Source organism: Medicago sativa, chromosome 3, assembly GCF_051527215.1.
Source record: "Medicago sativa cultivar Bolivia chromosome 3, Bolivia_mono, whole genome shotgun sequence".
Classification (NCBI taxonomy): domain Eukaryota; kingdom Viridiplantae; phylum Streptophyta; class Magnoliopsida; order Fabales; family Fabaceae; genus Medicago; species Medicago sativa.
The window spans coordinates 31,043,083-31,065,569 of NC_140751.1; the positions used below are offsets into that span (position 1 = coordinate 31,043,083).

The window sequence follows — 22,487 nt, forward strand, 5'->3', positions numbered from 1 at the left end:
TATTAAATCCAACTCTTACAATATCAACCATAAGATCCCTCCTACCAATTTCTCTGTTTTAAGGGTGCGCAATTGAAATAAAATTGTCGACCACCTTTTCGAGGTAAAAAAGAGGATTTTTGCGAATCTCTTAAAACCTGATAATATAATGAATTTATTTTTATATAGGAGGTAATTTTTTGAATATCTAAAAATCTGATCATATAAGGTTCAAAAAATTTCACGAATAAATTTATTATCACATTGCCCAATTTTTTGAATATCTTAAAATCGGAAGAAAAACTGGAACTTTATTTATGAATATATCTTAAAACAAATAACAAATTTTTTGAACCACAGTCCCGATCTATAATTCAATCGGGATTCTAGGCAGTCAAGAAGACATGTGAAGCTTAAACCATAATCATACCAGGTCTATCATACCTATCACAACAGTATATTGTAGACCACAAATAGTTGCAAAACATACAAACACGGCAACCAAGCAGTAGGTCCTTTTTCTAGCATACATACAAATGTTGGCCTACATGATAGAACACATTATATAATTATTTCAACTAAGAAAAACAATTAATCAATTTATGATGGGCAAAAAAAAATGCAATTTAATTTCGACAAACTGGCAACGTTTAGTTCAAGCATGGGTACCAATTTCAAATTATCTACACATTATTTACACAATTGCTATTTTACATTAATAACTGAAACATCAAGCACAAGATTGTAAACAACACATTCAAATATAAATTTTCTGGAATACTTCTTGATATACCACGTTGATAGTAGATCTCGAAGATTTACCCTCATCATCAGTTATCAAAATCCGCAACCCATTCCTACTCGTAACGCGAGATAGAGCAACATAGAGCTGTCCATGGGTAAATACGGGTCTAGGAAGATACAATCCTACCGATGATAAAGTTTGACCTTGGCTTTTATTTATAGTCATAGCAAAACACAAACACAAGGGGAATTGCCTCCTTTGAAAACTAACATATACATTGGCGTCGGAAGGAATCAAGTTCATCCGAGGAATAAATACCTTGTCTCCTATATTTGTACCGGTAATAACAACAGCACCTATAATATTTGTACCCAGATGATTGACAATAAGCCTAGTACCATTGCAAAGACCAGATGAAACGTCAATATTCCTCAACAACATGACAGGCACTCCAACCTTAAGGATTAGTTTGTGATTGGGCATTCCAGAGCACTTTATATCATTTAAAAATTCAATGGTAATCCATCTCTGATCAATTCCTGCATCTCCATCACCCTTGCATACTGCATCACAACTGAGATACTCCTTTGAATCTCCAGGCATAATAGAGAGGACATGATCATTTACTTGTTGTACAACATCAAGAGTGGGAGCAAGAACCACTCTCTCCTTAAAAAAATTCAAATTCTTCATATTCTCAATAAGATTTGGGTAAGTTGCATTAACAATGGCATCAATTGGATCCTCAAAATTTTCAATTAAAAGATCATGAGGAATCTCAACTATAGCATCACAATCCTCAACCCTACCAATCTTTCCATCACCAACATCAAGAATCCACTTAGCAAATTCCCTAACGGCCAAATTATCTTGCTCATTATCCGAGAACTCAAGCCGCATGTTTTTCGTCAACTTTAACACCCTGCAGCTACGCCAAAGAGGAGATGAATTGATGGTGGCATATACAATATCAGCACGACTTCCTCTTGGAATCACTGGAAGAATCTGACGGAAATCTCCCCCAAACACAATGGTTTTGCCACCAAAAGGCAAATTTGAACTACCACCACAAAAATCACTCATTATGTCACGAAGAGTTCTGTCAAATGCCTCAAAGGCCCATCTATTAATCATCGGTGCCTCATCCCATATAATAATACTGCTCATCACCAATAATTCGGCCTTATTGCTACCCTTATCAATTCTGCAAGTTGATTCCTTGGAAAGAAGAAGTGGAATGGCAAACTGCGAATGTGCAGTTCTTCCTCCAGGTAAAAGCAAAGAAGCAATCCCACTGGATGCAACATTCAAAACTATTTGATTTTCAGAACGAAATTTATAAGTGAGTGCCTTCCATAAATATGTCTTTCCAGTACCACCATACCCATCAACAAAAAACATTCGCCCTTCTTTGTTATCAACAGATTTAACAATTTCATCATAAGCTTGCCTTTGTTCAACGTTCAAGTTCGAAAGATGTTCTCTATGTTTAGCCTCCATGTCTGCAACATCATACTTAAATTCATTATCAAGCAAGACATTATCAAACCTACCACGATTGTCCATGTTCAGAATCGGCATACAATCATAATCTTCAAGACATTTTCCATTGTTGCGAAGATATTTATCTATCTCAGAAAGACAAAGTTGCTTTAAATCTTCGTCCGATATCACCAAATCTTAAGACAAAAAAAAAATATAACCAACATCAAATTAGAAAAATAGAAAGACAACAAAACAAATAACTTTTTAAAAAAATGTCAAACACACTACCAGGTGATTTAAGGACAATTCGTCTGTCATACAATAATCCATCAGCCAAAGTTTCCCACATTTGATTCCACACATTCAACGGGTCGCTCATTGAATTTGCAAGCAACATCTTTGCAAACACTTTACGAAGTGTAAACCCAGAACCAAGAAGAGCAACCTCTTTCAAACCATTGATAAATTCAAGATCATCTTCAAGCAAACAAAGAGCACCACAAGCCTCACGAAACGTATCGTAAACAACACCATCAATGGTTCTTATATCCTCAAAAGAAGTGCATCCAACTTGTACATTGAGCAAAAGCCTAAGATAATATATCTCATGACTGCTTGGAGAAATAAAGGTCAATCGACCAACGGATGTCCCAGACTTCCGTAGACGCCATCTCCTGTGTCTTGAATTAAAGGTAAACATGGTAGGGAATTGACTATAAGTCAGGTGCCTTCCTTGCGGGTATTTCTTGTTTGCATCCATCCAAGCAAGAAACATAGTTCCCAATTTCTCATTATATTTCAAAACATTCGTCAATTTGGAACTATCTTTAAAAATAAGCTTTTGCTTGCCTTCCAGATGAAAAGTAAGTCGATTTACTGCTGGCCATCTTCGATGAATGTCAAACTTAAAAATCCTCCATACAGACTCTGAAGGTGATAAGTACCTACAATCATAGTACTGTTTGATCTCATCAACACACTCATCCTCGTTAGTTTGCAATGAAGCAGTAACTCTATCAACACCCTTGTTTATATACTTAAAAAGGTATTTTATACAATTTGACTTGTTGCAATATTCAATATTAATATGGGCTTGATACCTCATGAGCAACTTGGGATTGTATGGAACAACACTACGATTATCAAGTTCAATTTCCTTTTTTGAGACAGTTACCCCAAAATCTCTACGTCTGTAAACCGGATATCCACTTGGATCAAAAGATGTCTTTGACACAAACTTTTTCGGATAGAACTTAGAACAATGATTATCTTTCATACATGGAGAACCCAACCTAGCAAAGCCGCAAGGACCATGAATCATGAAATCGGTAACAGTAGCGTATAACTTTGGAAAAACACTTGGGTCTGGCAACTCTGCACAGATAACTGAATCAATAGCTCGAGGGGATAGAAGCTTGCAATCATTGTCCAACCACAATAAAATGTGAGCATGTGGCAGACCCCTTTTTTGAAATTCAATTGTATACATACCTAATCATAAACAACAAAGTCAACAAATGAGGTAGGTAGGTATTACTCAATATTAAGCTTCGTACACACAACTCCAATTTAAAAAGAATACGAATTTAAACATAATTCAAAAATAATTCAATCACCTACACAGTCTTACCTGCAATAACTTTGCCAAAGACATCCCTCTTCTTAAAATCAGCCATTATCCGATCTAGCTTTATTTTAAAAACCCGACAACTAATATCAGGCCTGTAATGAACATAATTACCAGATTTTGACATGTGCCTCTGTATCTCAACCCACTTTGGATTACATGTCAAAGTCAAGAAAAGATCAGGATAACCAAATCTTTTGCACAAAGCCATGGCATCTTGACAATTATTGAACATATATCTTCTACCTCCAGTAAAAGACGCAGGCAAGACCACACGTGACCCAATGGAAGATGCAGTCATATCACCACGACTAACAGTGTAACATCCCGCTCGTCTGCTAATGGAAATATTTTATGACATGTCAGCATATTACGGATAAAGTATCAGTGTCAGATTAAACACGCTTGAGGCAGGGGCATAATGGAAATTTCGCACGAAAGGGGTATTTAAGTGGCTTTGGCCCAAAATATTCATTCTTCACTTGTCTTTCTCTCTCTAGGGTTGAGAGAAAGAGTTCTCTTCTCCCTCTCTCTCTAGGATCGCCCTCTCCCTCCATAATAATCATCCAAACTTTCTTTTAATCATGATCAAGCATGGATTATGGTAGCTTTGCAAGCTAGAATCAAGTAGGAGAATGGATTTAAGCATAGTTTGGTTGGGAAGCTTTGGATCATGGATGAAGCATGAGCTAGGGTTTGGGCTTGAAGCTTGAGGAATTGCAAGGAATACGTTAAGGTGAGTTCCATAGATAGATTACCCACCTTTGGGATTGATTAATCTTGTAGAATAATCATGATTTATGTTAAGTTTAGTTTTATGGAACTTTAGTACCCCAAGCCAATCCTAGTTGTTTACATGTTAAAATTGCTATGGTAAATGTTTAATTAAGTCTATACAAGTTGTTGGATGTGTTTGGTGCATTATAGGGTCAAATTGGACGAGTTTTGGGTCGAAAATGGCGAAAACCCGTAGCCGAAAGCACCGAAAACGCGAAAGTTCGCAGCGCTGCGCCTGTACAAGGGCGCTAGGCGCCCACACACAGGGAGCCAGCGCTAGGCGCCCAATTCCTGGCGCCAGGCGCCCCAGACAGGACAACGTTCGCGTTGTTCTGCGCTCGGGTGCTTGGGGGCAGTCGTGTGGGGGTCCGAGGCGATCGTTTCGAAGTATTCTTTGACTGTTTTCACTCATTTCTCAACTGGAACAAACTTGACTTTATGAAATCATAGAATTTTCTAAATGGCTTAAGACTTGGGTTTTGGCATTTTCGGTCTTTAGTAACTATTGGAAATTTGCACAACTCGTCAATTGATCCTTGCATCATTAATCATGGCAATGTTAGCATGAATTACAAGGATGGCTCAAGAGAGTTTAAGCATGATGGGGTAGTAATGAACTAAGAAAGGGAATGTATGTAGAGCCTCGGCTTAGCTAGTCGAGAAATAGTATGTTTAGCAAGAATCCCTAGAAAGATAAGACGCGAAGTGTAATCTCTTCGCACAAGAGCTAGTATGACTTAGCAAGTACGTAAGCCGTGGTTCGACTAGTTAGTCTCTCCACCATGATTAGGTATGAAAATGAACAAGTAAGAGTTTACCACTAATCGGTTCGATTAAGGTTCCGAGGTAAATACTCAAGTATGTATATGTTTAACTTATGCACGACAAGACTATGATTAATAAGTGTAGGTGACATGTCTCTTGATATCCACATCAGGGGGATACAAGGGGTTCTCATTATGAGAACGATTCAAGCCGTAAGGGACCCGCATGTCACTGAGTAACAAGACGTAGGTGCTCGTGTCTCTTGTTATCCACGCCAGGGGGATACGGGAGGTTCTCGACCTAAGGGGAACGGTTTAAGCCGCAAGGGACCCGCACGACACCAAGGGAGTCCGATGTACGTACATCGGTCATGTATGGGATTGATTTCGGGGTTACTCCACCCGGGACTATCCGTAAAATGAATCAAGATAACATTGTTTGTTCAACGCTATCCAATATGAATGAACTTAAGAACGTTTATGTATGTTACGATTATGATTATGAACATGTATGAACTCATGTACGATTATGTATAAGAATACGAGCATTAGATGCTTTAAGACAAGTATAAGTTATGTATAGAGCAAGCTATGTACATGATACCGATGACGATCTTAGGTTCCCCTAATCGTCCGGTTTAGCATCGTGTCATGATTATGATATGTTTAGGCCTCGATACATAGAGTGTATTCTTGGCTATGCGGTTCTAGGTTCCCCTCGACCGCCATGACACGTATAGGTGAGAAGCCTATAACACGTGAGATATGACTATGACGGCCCTAGTATGCACTACCGTCTAAGTATGCAAGTCCCCACACACGTATAATCAACCGTCAGGTTGTAATGTAGACATGTGGTGACCGTAGGTTTCCCCTTGAGGTTGCCTATAGCCTAGGATTTAGGGGAACTCACTGAGACATTATGTCTCATCCCAATCCTTATTTGTTTCAGATAAGCAGGATGATTATGCATGTTCGGAGCCGGATGGATATTACTTCGAGGATTCGTTCGTAAAGCTGCAGGACATTATGGACATCAAGGATGTATTTTTATGTATGGATGAGTTGTGTTGTTTTATGATTTATACGAACGTAACTTGATGTAAATATTATTCATTCGAAGTTTTTTTTTAATTGTTGTATATTTTAATGTATCCAGTACTAATATTAACGCACGTGCCAGACTTTCTAGATACGTCTGGTATGGGTGTTACAATTGGTATCAGAGCAGGTCGATTCAGACCGTGCCTTGGGTCATTAAATTACAAGTAACGTAGTGGGACCATTGGGTTCCGGGTAAATGTTCTAGTTGTTGTTGTTAGTTGAGCCTGATCAACTCAAATTAGCATTCAACGATTAGAATAAGTGCCTGAGAGCTGAATAGGACCCAGGAGGAACGAAGTATGTGATGAAGAAGTTTGATCGTGCCAGAAGGTGGCCGGTGAACTAATCAAGCACCAGAGTGAATCCTCCAGTAATGTAAGGCATGTTAAGAAAGAACGTTCTGACAAATTCGAGTATGATGTTAGTGATACTTCATGTATCCGTAAGTGAAGAAATTGGATATATGTATCTAACCATGACCGAAAGTCTCGGTAAGAGTTGTTGTTGGAACAGGTTTATTGTATGCAAAGAGAATATATTCTGGAATGTAAGTACAAGACTACAAGTTAAGGATGAGTCGATATGTGATGATGGAGTTAGTAAGCTCTCAGGGATTGAGATACGAGAACAGAAGATTTATATGTTCAGTAAGAATAAGGTTCTAAGCAGTGAATGAATTAGCAGAGAAATAAGTTAAGTCGTTCGTGGTGAACGAAGTTGAAGTATTATGTGGAAGTTTTATGTTATGTGCTAAGATGAACAAGATATTAGTTTCTAATGTGTCGTGAATTGAATCGATTGATGTTAATGCTTGCCATGCAAAAGTTATAAAATTGTTTTAAGACGACTAGAGGGAATGATGTGCACTAGATTACTCGAGAAAATGAGATTTTTATGTAAATTATGTTTTTCTGGAAAACTAATTTTTAGAAAATACGCCAATGGCGAAAATTTCACTAATAGCAAAATTGGGGCGAAAATTTTCAGTTTTTCTAAAAAAAAAAAAAAAAAAAAAAAAAACTGTAATTTCGTCTCTAGTGTTAGCAGTAGCTATTGGAGGTTGTTTTCACAATCTTTTATGTAACAAACACTCTCTATAACATCAAGTATCGAATGCACATCACCTCCTATGATTTCTAAGGAAGAAAAGGCATGGACAAGTATTAACGGAATCAATCCGGTTTAAGGTAACATTAGAAGTTAATGTGGCAAGAGCTGACAAAGAGCTTGGGTCAGAAGTTTAAGGTTCCGGCATATGAATGGATAAAGTGGATGCTCATGCATGATATGAAAGGTAAGTGGTAAAGAATTATGCAAAGTCACGAGATTTTTCAGGTTTTATGAAGTCATGAGTACCCCCGGATCTATGTTTTGCTTGATTGACTTGCTAAGGCTCGTTATGATGATGAATTCTAAAGTTTGCCAAAATTTTGGAAATGAATACATGCATATGGGTGATTGGACATGGCGTTCATAGATTTAAAAGAAATTTTTTGCAAGTACCGGTTGTTATGACTCACGTAGAGTGGGCTAAACTCACCGAAATTAAGGTTGGATGACACAGTTGTGTTGTCAACTTATTCCGTGATTTTAGAGAAACGACTGGGGCCAAATTTATCACGTTTTTATATAAAGAGGAATCGTCAACGCCAATGACCCGTGTGTTAAAATTATGAGGTTTTCTTAAAGAAAGAAATTAACAAGCAAGCATTAGTTTGATTACGCAAAACATAGTACGCAAGAATACAAGAATGTATGAATTTATGATGAGTCTACCATGGGAATTCAAGATTTCTCAGAAACAAGTTTATGTATGATAAGTGTATGTCATGAGGAGAATTCATCCAGTGAGAATATAAGAATCTATCCCCAAGTAAAGTATTATGGTAGTGTGACAAGTCTACCGTGAGATTCAATCTTGCAAGGTAATATGAGGTGCATGTTTATGGAAATGGTTGTCACATGAAAAGTTTTGAGAAAGGCTCAAGAAGATGATGTTTATATGGGAAAAAGAATGTGAAGTTCAGTCGTCTCAATGGATTAGAGTATTGGCTAAGGCCAACTGGTGGGAATCAGAGTGGCGCAACGAAAGTTAATTGGCTTAGTTGTTAACAGTAATTATGGAACATGGAATGAGATAGTAAGAGTCTTCGTTGGAAGCATTAAGAGACAAGTGAGAAGTTCTCAAAATATTAAGTAAGAAAGGAGACTTATATAATCAGTCATGAAAAGGGATAAGGTATGTGGATGTGATTTCATCTAAGTATGATAGGGAAGGCTAGAGACACAACCAATGACGAATATGTACTATGATAAGGAAGATGCATGTAAGAATATGTGCTATGACAAGAGAAATACATGTAAGAGCGGAAGGATTCCTTTTTGTGACTCGAAGTAGAGATAGAATTATTAAAGTATGGAACCAGTATTAAAGAAGAAATGTTATGCAGAAGAAGGTAGTAATATGTGACCGTAACCGGATATGATGTATTGAAGATTCAAGTTTATTGTTCCTAGAACGAGGAGATGAGATAATGTTATGGAAGTCAAGGATCTTATATGATTTATGTTATGCAATTATGCAATGCCTCCAAGATATGTATGTAAGTCAAGAAAGAAAGTATAAGAAAGAAGTTACTTTAAAGTTCAAGAATTTCATTCTGGATGAAGATATAAATCATGAGTTATGCACGATGAAGTGCATACCCTCTTATGTCAAATTTGTTAAATGATCACGATACTTGCTATGAAGATTTCGAACTATGATTCAAAAACTCTTAAATTTAAAATGGGTATTGAGGGACTTGGAAACGAAATTATTTAAACATGACAATTTTTCACAAAATTCTTTTAAAAGATTATGTCTCTATTCGTCCCGAGGTTCCAAATACTCATGTTTAGAAAACTTTTTTAAGGTAATATGTTAGAACGAGTATCGTTATTAATTAACAAGAAGCGACATTTGAAAGTATGCGATTATTATGGAAATTAAGATGTGTTGATGTAGTCCACAAAGTTGTTCGAGAAGTCTTATCAGATGCACAAGTATATGTTAAGAGTACACCAAACGCAAGAGGTTTAAGTCGGAAGTTTTCAGAGCATGTAACTTACAAGATGGGTTGATGAATGTTATATGTATAGGCGTAATTATTTTCACCTCTCTACGACAAGTTATATGATTCATCCGTGAATTTGGGTGCAATAAGAAAGGTAATGAGATCGAAAGATTTCTTAAGGCTCTGAATAGAGATAAGAGATTCGTAGACTCATTAAGATAAGTAAAGTAAGACAGAGGCACATGTCTCAAGGTACAATAAGTAAACTGATGTATGAATTATATGTTACCCGATAAGATTCTGTATGCATAAAAAGATGTTTTAAAGTTACAAGTAAGCACTGCAGGGCAAACCTGGTTTCTGGTAGGATTCCAGTTAAAAGGCAAATCCTGAGTGTTCATGTTTATGACAAGATATCATTAGGAATGGTTATGTTAAGCGGGTAAGATCCGAGTTTGAGACAATAAGTTTATGTGTAGCAAGGTAAGTTCTGAATCTTGATATTAAGACCAAGAAGGCTATGCTCAGTTGCTTATGGGTTAAGAAACAAGATGAGGACATGATATGACGAACCCTTTGAGTGTGTATGAAACGAAATGTATGGCTTGGACCAAAGATAGTAAGTTTTTGTCAAGATGATTGGTAGTCAATCTCTAAATTTCGAGGACGAAATTTCTTTAAGGGGGGTAGAGTGTAACATCCCGCTCGTCTGCTAATGGAAATATTTTATGACATGTCAGCATATTACGGATAAAGTATCAGTGTCAGATTAAACACGCTTGAGGCAGGGGCATAATGGAAATTTCGCACGAAAGGGGTATTTAAGTGGCTTTGGCCCAAAATATTCATTCTTCACTTGTCTTTCTCTCTCTAGGGTTGAGAGAAAGAGTTCTCTTCTCCCTCTCTCTCTAGGATCGCCCTCTCCCTCCATAATAATCATCCAAACTTTCTTTTAATCATGATCAAGCATGGATTATGGTAGCTTTGCAAGCTAGAATCAAGTAGGAGAATGGATTTAAGCATAGTTTGGTTGGGAAGCTTTGGATCATGGATGAAGCATGAGCTAGGGTTTGGGCTTGAAGCTTGAGGAATTGCAAGGAATACGTTAAGGTGAGTTCCATAGATAGATTACCCACCTTTGGGATTGATTAATCTTGTAGAATAATCATGATTTATGTTAAGTTTAGTTTTATGGAACTTTAGTACCCCAAGCCAATCCTAGTTGTTTACATGTTAAAATTGCTATGGTAAATGTTTAATTAAGTCTATACAAGTTGTTGGATGTGTTTGGTGCATTATAGGGTCAAATTGGACGAGTTTTGGGTCGAAAATGGCGAAAACCCGTAGCCGAAAGCACCGAAAACGCGAAAGTTCGCAGCGCTGCGCCTGTACAAGGGCGCTAGGCGCCCACACACAGGGAGCCAGCGCTAGGCGCCCAATTCCTGGCGCCAGGCGCCCCAGACAGGACAACGTTCGCGTTGTTCTGCGCTCGGGTGCTTGGGGGCAGTCGTGTGGGGGTCCGAGGCGATCGTTTCGAAGTATTCTTTGACTGTTTTCACTCATTTCTCAACTGGAACAAACTTGACTTTATGAAATCATAGAATTTTCTAAATGGCTTAAGACTTGGGTTTTGGCATTTTCGGTCTTTAGTAACTATTGGAAATTTGCACAACTCGTCAATTGATCCTTGCATCATTAATCATGGCAATGTTAGCATGAATTACAAGGATGGCTCAAGAGAGTTTAAGCATGATGGGGTAGTAATGAACTAAGAAAGGGAATGTATGTAGAGCCTCGGCTTAGCTAGTCGAGAAATAGTATGTTTAGCAAGAATCCCTAGAAAGATAAGACGCGAAGTGTAATCTCTTCGCACAAGAGCTAGTATGACTTAGCAAGTACGTAAGCCGTGGTTCGACTAGTTAGTCTCTCCACCATGATTAGGTATGAAAATGAACAAGTAAGAGTTTACCACTAATCGGTTCGATTAAGGTTCCGAGGTAAATACTCAAGTATGTATATGTTTAACTTATGCACGACAAGACTATGATTAATAAGTGTAGGTGACATGTCTCTTGATATCCACATCAGGGGGATACAAGGGGTTCTCATTATGAGAACGATTCAAGCCGTAAGGGACCCGCATGTCACTGAGTAACAAGACGTAGGTGCTCGTGTCTCTTGTTATCCACGCCAGGGGGATACGGGAGGTTCTCGACCTAAGGGGAACGGTTTAAGCCGCAAGGGACCCGCACGACACCAAGGGAGTCCGATGTACGTACATCGGTCATGTATGGGATTGATTTCGGGGTTACTCCACCCGGGACTATCCGTAAAATGAATCAAGATAACATTGTTTGTTCAACGCTAACCAATATGAATGAACTTAAGAACGTTTATGTATGTTACGATTATGATTATGAACATGTATGAACTCATGTACGATTATGTATAAGAATACGAGCATTAGATGCTTTAAGACAAGTATAAGTTATGTATAGAGCAAGCTATGTACATGATACCGATGACGATCTTAGGTTCCCCTAATCGTCCGGTTTAGCATCGTGTCATGATTATGATATGTTTAGGCCTCGATACATAGAGTGTATTCTTGGCTATGCGGTTCTAGGTTCCCCTCGACCGCCATGACACGTATAGGTGAGAAGCCTATAACACGTGAGATATGACTATGACGGCCCTAGTATGCACTACCGTCTAAGTATGCAAGTCCCCACACACGTATAATCAACCGTCAGGTTGTAATGTAGACACGTGGTGACCGTAGGTTTCCCCTTGAGGTTGCCTATAGCCTAGGATTTAGGGGAACTCACTGAGACATTATGTCTCATCCCAATCCTTATTTGTTTCAGATAAGCAGGATGATTATGCATGTTCGGAGCCGGATGGATATTACTTCGAGGATTCGTTCGTAAAGCTGCAGGACATTATGGACATCAAGGATGTATTTTTATGTATGGATGAGTTGTGTTGTTTTATGATTTATACGAACGTAACTTGATGTAAATATTATTCATTCGAAGTTTTTTTTTAATTGTTGTATATTTTAATGTATCCAGTACTAATATTAACGCACGTGCCAGACTTTCTAGATACGTCTGGTATGGGTGTTACAAACAGCCTCTTGGACCCCATTTAAAAAGTCAGATCGAATCTTTGACTGGTTAATCCTAATATATGATAACCTCTGAGATTCTATCATGGAATATGTGTCAACAATAAACTGCTGGAGTAATCTCCTACTCCTTAAAATAACAGAATCTTCTAGGGACCTCTCCTGCATACGATATGCAATAAACTCCCTGAGTGCAACATGAACCCTCTTTTTAACAGTCTTTGTAGAAGTCACAACATTTAATCAAATTTTCTCTTGATATTGATCCTCTCCATAAGGAAACAACAAAGGGTACTGCAAAGGAATGTATTTAGGATGGGTCTCATGGATTCTTTGCATGACACCGTCAGTTCCACGAACAACGATATCTCTACCTTCGGAAGAATCCTCAATCTCACCAACAATCAAAGCTGCAATCTCATCCACTTCGGGTACATTATAAGTGCGAGCATCGTGAATACGACTACGAAATAACCGTAAGGTCACGTTCACACTATCGTTGTTTTCAATATAATCCCTAACCATCCTAAATATCTTCACCAACCGATTGTCTTTGTCCATAACCTTTAAAAGCTCCTCAACCAAAACACGATCCAACTGCTTAGTTGATTCGAACGACCTACAACAAACATTATAATCAAAATTTATTAATGTAATAATCTCGATGTTAATAAAAACTATTTCAAGAAAAATGAATTAAATACAAATTTTTACCTGAAATGAGACATGCGATTCGATATTTCATTTTGAGTATCATAAATGTACAACTGAGCAAACTTCGGAGCTTGAGAGTGATGAGGAATCAATCCACCAATACGATGATAATTTTGTCCATCTAAAACAAAATGAGGTGGACCACCATTTCCACTGGTATTTGACACTATTTGTCCCCCTAGAGATGTAAATGAGAACATGTTGTTATAAGATCTAATATTATCCAAAAAGATGCAACTCTTTCTATGAACACCATTAAACAACTTTCTGAGTAGCACCGGAGGTTGTCTCATCTTTGGCAAAGTAATGTTGCCTTTCATGCAACATATTGAAAAAGCAGGCTCCAAGGAATCAGCATCAACTCTACCTCGTTCGAGATACCAAACCTTAGCACGACAATTACCACATTCGATGTCCATATCACCAATGTCCAAATACCTTGTACCAAAATCACTACTACTTAATAATGAATATCATAAAAAAATTCACAAAGACAGAAAACATCAAAAAAAATGTTTAATTTTTCTGCTAAATGCACGTAATATATTACCCTCAGTCTCACTGAACCTAAACAACTTAAAATTTGACGCATCCTTTACCAAGTGAGATGTATCATATTCTGCCTCGTAAGACTGAATGCTCCGATCTATAGAGAAATTAATACATACCATGATGTTTAGCTAACAAATACAAAAGAACAATCATCAATGAACAAAAATATTAAGTTTCAAGAATGAGCCTGGACAATCGAGAACAAACAACACTCACCAACAACAGACACATCCTCTGCGTTAAATGAAGCGAATGCTGACTTTCTAGATCGCCCTCTTTTTTTAACAACTATTAAAAATACCAAATAAATTAAATGCGACCAAAAAACTTAAAAAATTAAATAAAGATGAAAATACCCACATCCACGTCTAAAAAAAGTCGAATGTCTCTTGAAGACAAACGTAGATCTCTTAGCAGCGAGTTTTTGTTTTCTTTCATATCGTTTTTTTTTTGCTTGTATTTGAGAAATTGTCAACCCCTCGAATCCTACGATCAATAGGAGGAGCAACGACTACATTAAATACGTGATTAACAAAAGAGACATGTCTTATTAGATCAAACAATACCAAAAATAACAACTAACCACACTAACCACTAAAACACGATATACTGTTTCTAGGATGATGCGAGCATCTCTCAATGCGAGTATATTCGTTGATCGAACTGGAACCTACCAACACATTGACAAAAACAATCAACAGATCACATAGACTATAATGAGTTGATAGATTAATGACTATCAATTGTTAACATGAATGGGCATAGAATACAAATTCATTAACAATACACTTTATTGCAATATATTAATTCAATGTATAAGGTGCATTTTATTTGGAAATTAAGTCCACCCACTACAACAAAAACACGCAATTATTTATCCAATAGTAGATGCAAATTAAAATCAATACCAGTCCCATTGTGCGAAAATTTCGACCTTTTTACGGAGCTGTTCCGCTGTATACACAACTTATCCTTCCTTTCTCTCCTTTTATGCTTACCCAGTTCAGAAGCTGATACATTTAAATCCATAAAGACAAACTCCCTATAGTCTGGGTGATATATAACATACCAATCAAATTTAACACCAGCGGATCAGGCAATGGGAAAAAACCAACTGAATATACACACACGAGTTTGCACAACGCCACAAACAGGTATAAATAGCTGCTGACTTTCTTCAATTGCCACAAAAAGACAACAATCCAATCTTCAAACATATATCAAGCCTAATGATCACATCAAGACAAAAAAAAACATAATTCCCCGTACATAATCTACAACCCTTGAAATCTATACATCCATAAATAAAATACACTTTAGACCAGGGACTATACATCCCTTTTAATTGAACAGTTGACCTAGGCTCTCACCTAACATTCTTATACGGAAATCTCAAGGATACTCATGAAGTTTATGCAATGATTACCTACCATATGACACAACACGTAAAATAAGATCTTGTACCTAGAAACTATAAAGGTCAATCTTGAGTTTCCCCATTTTGGCCTGGTGGTTAGTTTTAGAATGAGTGTCATTTTAGACAAATAAATTTGTTTCAAATAAATGTCACTCTACATTTTTAATACAACTTTGATTTTTTATTCCTAATTTTATTCTCAACGTACACTCTAACCTCTCTTCTGCACAATTTTCAATGCAACCTTATCCAAATTTTATTTGCTGACATTTTAGAAACGAAATTATGTCTAATAATTATCAACAAAATTTGATTTTACAATTCATTAATTAATTGACGTATACTCTATGATAAAGACTACATACATCATATAATGAATGTAATAACCAAACTTTTGGTTAGATTATAACATGGACTTTTCCAAAAATAGTCTTGTGGATTATTTTTATGAAAATGAAAGGTAGAGCTCAATTCAAAATCCTAAAGGTTAATACGAATTATGAATATCAAATTGTGTTGAAAAGTCACTCCAATTTTACACTACAACTTTAATTTCTTTTTTCCTAATTTTAACCTTAAAAAACAGTCTAACCTTTCTCCCGCACATTTTTGACACAAAATCATTTCTAATAATTATTTAATTCAACTCGTTAATTTTTGTGTCATCCACTAAAGTACACCGTCCTTCATTAATATAAGCAAAAATTTGATTTTTCAATTCAATCATTAAATGACGTATATACTCTACAATAAATACTACGTAGATCATTTAAATGATAAATGTAAAAACCAAACTTTTCCTTATATTAAAAAATGGACTTTTTCAAAAATATTTGAAGTTTTAGTTATTTCTTTGTTTTTTTTTGGATATTTTTCAGCGAAACTACCTATAAAAGCATAGATCATTTATATCGACTAATCCATAAATATTGAGATACTACAAAGATATCTATATATACATGTATTCTAACCTACATTTTGATGATGTGTCACCTCACCAATGTCCCCCTTTCTAACTATCTCCTTATTCCTTATATGCATTCTCTCTCATTCTAAGCTACACTTTGCTTATGTGTCACCTCACCAATGCCCTTTTTATAATTTTTATTTCTTATATGAATGCATTCTCCTTACTTTTTCATTGTTAATTATTCATTATTTATTATTATGTCTCCTAACATTGTCGGTTACACATACACTAAATATTAAGGCCAGAATATGTATTGAGGTGTATATTGAATACTAAATTTCCCTATTAGTTTATTTTCGCAATAATATATTGGTCTATATTTTTTAAATTTTTTGACAAATGAAGTTGGTCACCCCTGAAACTTTATCATCGAGATATCTGTATGTTTATATGTTATATGTTTATTTCATATACAATGAATTTATTGTGGCAATCTATGTGTAACTCTCATTTACCAAAAATCATTTACTTATTTTTTTTTATTAGTGATTGCCAAAACTTGAATGATTATGTTGTAGTAATGGTCAGTTACACATCTTACTTATTATCTTTATTATGAGCGGCTGGCAATTATATGTATAATAACTCCTTTTTACCAAAATTATGTGCTTGTCAATTATTTCTTATTGTCACTCCTTATTTAGTCATCATTGGGCGACAGGTTAATACAACAAAAAAAATGCCCACTACATAAATTTTTCCAATTCTACATTCTTATAGGTTACGGTTTTAATATACCAGCCACACAAAAGTAATGGTCACAATAATCAAGGTTCACAAATTTTTTATTTATATGACCAAGAATGCAATATAAATATAAATAAATAAATAAACAAATAACAAACATGCAGGGTTACAATTTCAATTTGTGCCTCTTCACATTCCTTCACATGAAGCCTAAAAATATGTTACAGTTTAAACCATTTCAATGACAGTATTTCCCTCACACCTATATAACCAGCACTGGTGTCATTCCTTTTCCACTCATTCTGTCACATCTATCTGTGTAATTTCATTGATTCCCACATACTCTCTTTGCTTCCCTACCATGTCTGCCATTGATGTCATTGGAACCAAGTAAACCACTTTCCTGCACTTTTCCTCTACCATGTTAAATAAAAGCTTTAATCTAATCTTTTTTCATGTTCTTTACTTTTACAGGGTCGAAGAAGTCAACAACAATGGTGTGCATACCTTTCTCAATTAACTCCCCAATTCTGCCCCTGATATCAGGATCAAAGTTAGGGTAGCACGCATGTGGGACACGCTGAATATAACAAAAAAAAGGAAATAATTAGTACAGATATGGTGCTAATTGATGAGAAGGTGTTTGTCAATGAAATTGTTATATTGTTGTTCCTTCGCAAATAATCTTTCTTTACTTACTATTGGTATTTATAAATGCTTTCTAGGCAAATTGCATTCATGCTACAATACCATGGAGGTTCTCACCTTCATTGAAGAAAGTCTTGCAAGAAGGCAAGATATATGCTATTTCGCGCTTTGAGGTCTCAAAAAACAAGGAGAAATATGATGTGGTTGAAAACAATCCCTCCATGCTTAGTTTCTATGGTGGCGCAGTTGTGACTGAGGAGGGCTCGGATGACAACACAATCCATCGCTATATCTTTGAATTTGTTAATTTCAATGATCTGCCCAAACGTTGCGGAAAAGAGGTGTTAGCAGGTTGGTTTATCAAAATATTAAATTATATGTCATACACATCTATTATATTGTGGAAAGAATGTAACACTTTTGTTTCTCGACATATGTAATTGGATTTATAATTGATGTGGATCCAATTGAGGATAAAACAACCGTCAATGGGAAATTCGACATGTTGTCACTTCATTTGGGGGATGGCAGGTGCAACATAATTTGTTCCCCGTGATTTAATTATCATTTAGTAGCATATAACACATTTACCACAAAAATCAATTAACAAACTTTTTAATCCTTCGTAACTTTTGGCAGTGGGAGTGTATTGAAGGTCACTATGGGATGACTATGCTCCAATGTTTAATCAAAAACTGAAAGATCAAATGTATGCTGCTCCTAAGCCAAATGTGGCAATTTTTACCTCCACTTTGGGTAAACAATACCAAGGTAACTGATCATACCATGACATTTAATATTCAACTGACCCTCTCCTCAGACACTCCATATGTGATATATTTTTGTAGGCGAGCTTTATGTTTCGTCTTCCTCAATGTAAATATATTTGATGCACTGTTTTCAAATTTATCTATCATTCACAATAACTTCAGCAACTACGTTATTCATTGTTAACTAACACACTTTGATTAGTGCCATCAATTTTTTACAATAATAACTGTGAATCCCAAGCAATCGGACTTTTTATAACACAATCTGAACTTCGGAACCTTAATAAACTAAAATCCTTCCAACACAACAATAACCATTTGAATCATTTCAATGGTGAAAAAACTTATTAATGGTTAGAACCATAAATTTCTATCTACACATCAACTAAAGGCATAAATGGTTCCAAATGAGCAGCCAATGTTAAACCAATAACTAAAATTATTATATCAATTGATCAATGTACCTTATACGAAGCAGCCCACTGCTAATTGGCAAACACTATCGATCCTTCAACTCACATACCTAAAAAAAACAATTTATCAACAATGATAAAACTGAACTGAGTTCAACAAATTAAAAATAAATCCAGAACAAAATTTGATATAAGCAACATGTGTACAACAATAGTAGGAGGACGATTGTCGCCGAACTCGGTAACGAATTCAACAGACAACTCAACAGAAAGTAACCCACAGATGAAGAACAAAATAGAAAGAAGAAGGAACTGATTCATCAGAATAAGGGATGGGTTTCTCGCTCTTACCAAACGATTACATGATGAGATCACCTTCTTCTCGGTGCCGGAATCGATTAACAGGGTGAATACAATCAAGGATAACGTTACCCTTCGAAATTAGCATGCAGAATTCGGACTCCACTTTGGTGCCATTAATGGCACCATACCATTGCATCTCCACCACACACACACACATCACACACACATCCCCACACACATCCACACACATCAACGACCAGGATTGGTTCTATGGCACCAATGGCACCATTGCTATGGCACTGAAGTATTCCCCGCATAATTCAGGTTTGGTTGAAGGATTTTGGGATTTAAAAAAGTTAACGTTTTTAGGGATTGGGGTCTGTTTTTTTTTCCAATTCCCTTTTATGTTTTTTTAGTGTCAAAAATTGTCTTTCTATGTCTTCGTATCTTCTTATTTTCCCTTTTTTAATCACTTTTAAATATTGATAGAATAAATGCTTCTTCTTTTTTCCCTAAAAAATAAAAAAACTTTAAAAAAAATAATTTTTTAATTAAATAAAATCTATGTTTTTTTAAAGGACCCTTCATATTTTTTTAATATAAAAAAAATCCCTTTTCATGCTATTTGTATCCTTTGATTTTTCTTACAAAAAAAAATAAACTTTTAAATTTTGATAGATAGATAACAATATGTTGTTGGTAGCTTTTTAATTTTTCTTCAATCAACTAAAAAAAACATTCTTACTCCAAAAATAACTAACAAAACACATTCTTATTCCAAAAATAAAACTAACAAAAAAAAACATCCAACTTTTAAACTTAAGAATATAGGCCTACACGCATTTAATTTTTTTTATGTCAATAAACATCTGATTTTTTGAAAACGAAGAACTTTAATTGTGTTCAAAAATAATCTGTTATATGGTTTCATTCTTTCTCTTTTTAAAGCGGTTTCGTTCGCTCTTTTTTTCAGGTACATATCCGTTATTTTAGTTTGTATCGGCTCGACACATTAATCAACTTTAAATATGTTTAGTGTATGTTTTGATGGGCTCCCCCAAATCACGTTTTCATTGAAAGAACAATAAAAAATCACTTTAACAAATTACCTCTAATTCAAATCGCAACAAATTTACATTTAGTATTGTGCAGGTGTAATTTTGCTTCATGAAACACAACACAAAAAAACTATATATTCTTTTTAAAAATAAAAAATGTACAATCTTTTTTCATTTACGTTAAAATTTTTAATCAAACCCGTGCAACGCACGGGTTGTATCCCTAGTAAACATTTAGACAAACATACATCACACACACACACACACACACACACACACACACACACACACACATATATATATATATATATATATATATATATATATATATATATATATATCTTATATAAATTGAAACACTCTAGCTTTGACATGTATAAACTGTTTTAGAATTCAAATCACTACTAAACAGAAAAAAAATATAAACTTTTTGATATGTCCTATTTTGATATACCACTTGTGATATAATACGTAGTATTAGACGCAGAAACGAAATTTCATGGTAAATGAACACTACACAATTTAATCCCAACATACACATTAAATCCAAATCAACATTCCTACCAAAAAAATACATTATAGAAAGCTTCGAACGCAAAACATCAGTTTATATTTAAACAAAGTGCAACAACATATTTAATTAAAATCACGTTTGGTACATGCAATCACGGAGAATTACAAACACCATGACACAAACAATCATTAACATTGTTCACTAAGACTACATGAAAAAGGCACCAAACATAAAAAAAAACCCGGTCATTATCAGTTGAGGATTGTTTCCGTGTCCAACCGGTCAATGTGAAATCTCTCCTTCACACACATCTAACCACAATCACCCATCCAAAAAAGGAATGCTCAGCAGCAACAGAGATACAAACCAGCCACACAAGAACACATCACCCTAAACACCACAGACTCCATGAAAGAACAATAAAATAAAGAAATCTTCAATGGCAAAGCATCAACATGGAGGCGTCTCGTTGAGATTCGGCAAAGTCACTGAAGATGAAGTTCCGCAATGAACTGGAAACAAATCCAAAGTTACTCCAACATCGGTTGCAACATCAAGAACAACATGGGAATTAGAGTGTCCACATCTAATCCCCTCAGAACTTGGCAGGGAATAAGAAGAATTTAATTTGAAAATTGCCTGCAAAATACAACAAATTAACCAAATGACTTGACAAACAAACAACGCAAAGGAAATGAAAACAGCATACGTGATAAACATCTATAAGATAATTTGAATCCGCGACTTAAAACTAACCTTCGTAGGTGTGTAATTAGACCCATCCCTTGCAAATTCTCCATGTCATGTTCACTATCAGTAAAGTGAACGACTTTAAAACGTTCATCACAGAAAAGGGAAGTCTGACCCGCCTTCTTCACCACAAAAATAAAATTTCTTCCTATAACAGCATTATAAGCAAGACTTTGAAATTAAGAGCCAATTACCTGATCCAAATTACAAACAGATCGTAAAAATAAAAACCAAATGCAATTACATTGTAAAGCAATTGCGTTTTCAACCCAATCACGAAGGTTAAACTTAAACAACACCACATACATGGACACTCTCTTTGACACAGGCAACTGTATGCAGAACGTGATCAAAAGCATCAAATGTTGCAATATCATGGCCATCAGAAACTTCCATGCTCAACTTGATCCTGCACGCAAGGAAAGATGAAAATTGAAGTTGCCAACATGAAAATAATATGACAGATACACCAAAATAAGAGGTTAACTTGAAATTTTACTTTCTCATGATACGAAATTCGGATGATTGGCAACGCTTGCAGAAAAAATTACCAATGTATCCTTCAACAACTTTGTTGCAAAAACACACAGGATACCACCATGCATCCAAGGAAGAAAACCCCAAGACCTTGGCATAAACAACAAATGTCCCCAACTCAGCAGTAGCCTTGAGATGCTTTACAGTCTACATCGGGAATGACCGCATGAAACCACGCTGATCGCCAGCAGAATACACGTTCACTGGACTCTGAACACTAGTGCAACCACGGGCAAAGGCTATTGGACGAACAAATCTAAATACATGCACAACAAAAAGTCAACCCAAAACATCAAAACATTCAATCAGGACAATAAAAAACCTGAGCAATTCATCTAATACACGGAGCATTTCATTACCCAGTCCTAAAATAAACAACTTTCGATAGACTTGGATCAACGAGGATACGTGTGATATCCTTGACACCTTCCACAAGATTAAACCCTGCCCATTTTAGTCAATGAATGCACTCTGAAAGTCAAGCCCA

At 35.8% G+C, this 22,487-nt stretch overlaps 1 long non-coding RNA gene and 1 pseudogene across 1 annotated transcript; both read right to left on the bottom strand.

Moving 5' to 3' along the window:
• Positions 1 to 736: 736 nt before the first annotated feature.
• Positions 737 to 14,850, bottom strand: LOC146937108 (uncharacterized; annotated as a pseudogene).
• Positions 14,851 to 17,515: 2,665 nt separating this feature from the next.
• On the bottom strand, positions 17,516 to 19,295 carry LOC146937109 (uncharacterized). Its single transcript, XR_015033241.1, has 4 exons — positions 19,190 to 19,295; positions 18,890 to 18,948; positions 17,773 to 17,972; positions 17,516 to 17,587 (listed from the first exon to the last, which is right to left on the bottom strand). It is a non-coding gene; the product is annotated as an uncharacterized LOC146937109 (long non-coding RNA).
• Between the last annotated feature and the right edge of the window lie 3,192 nt (positions 19,296 to 22,487).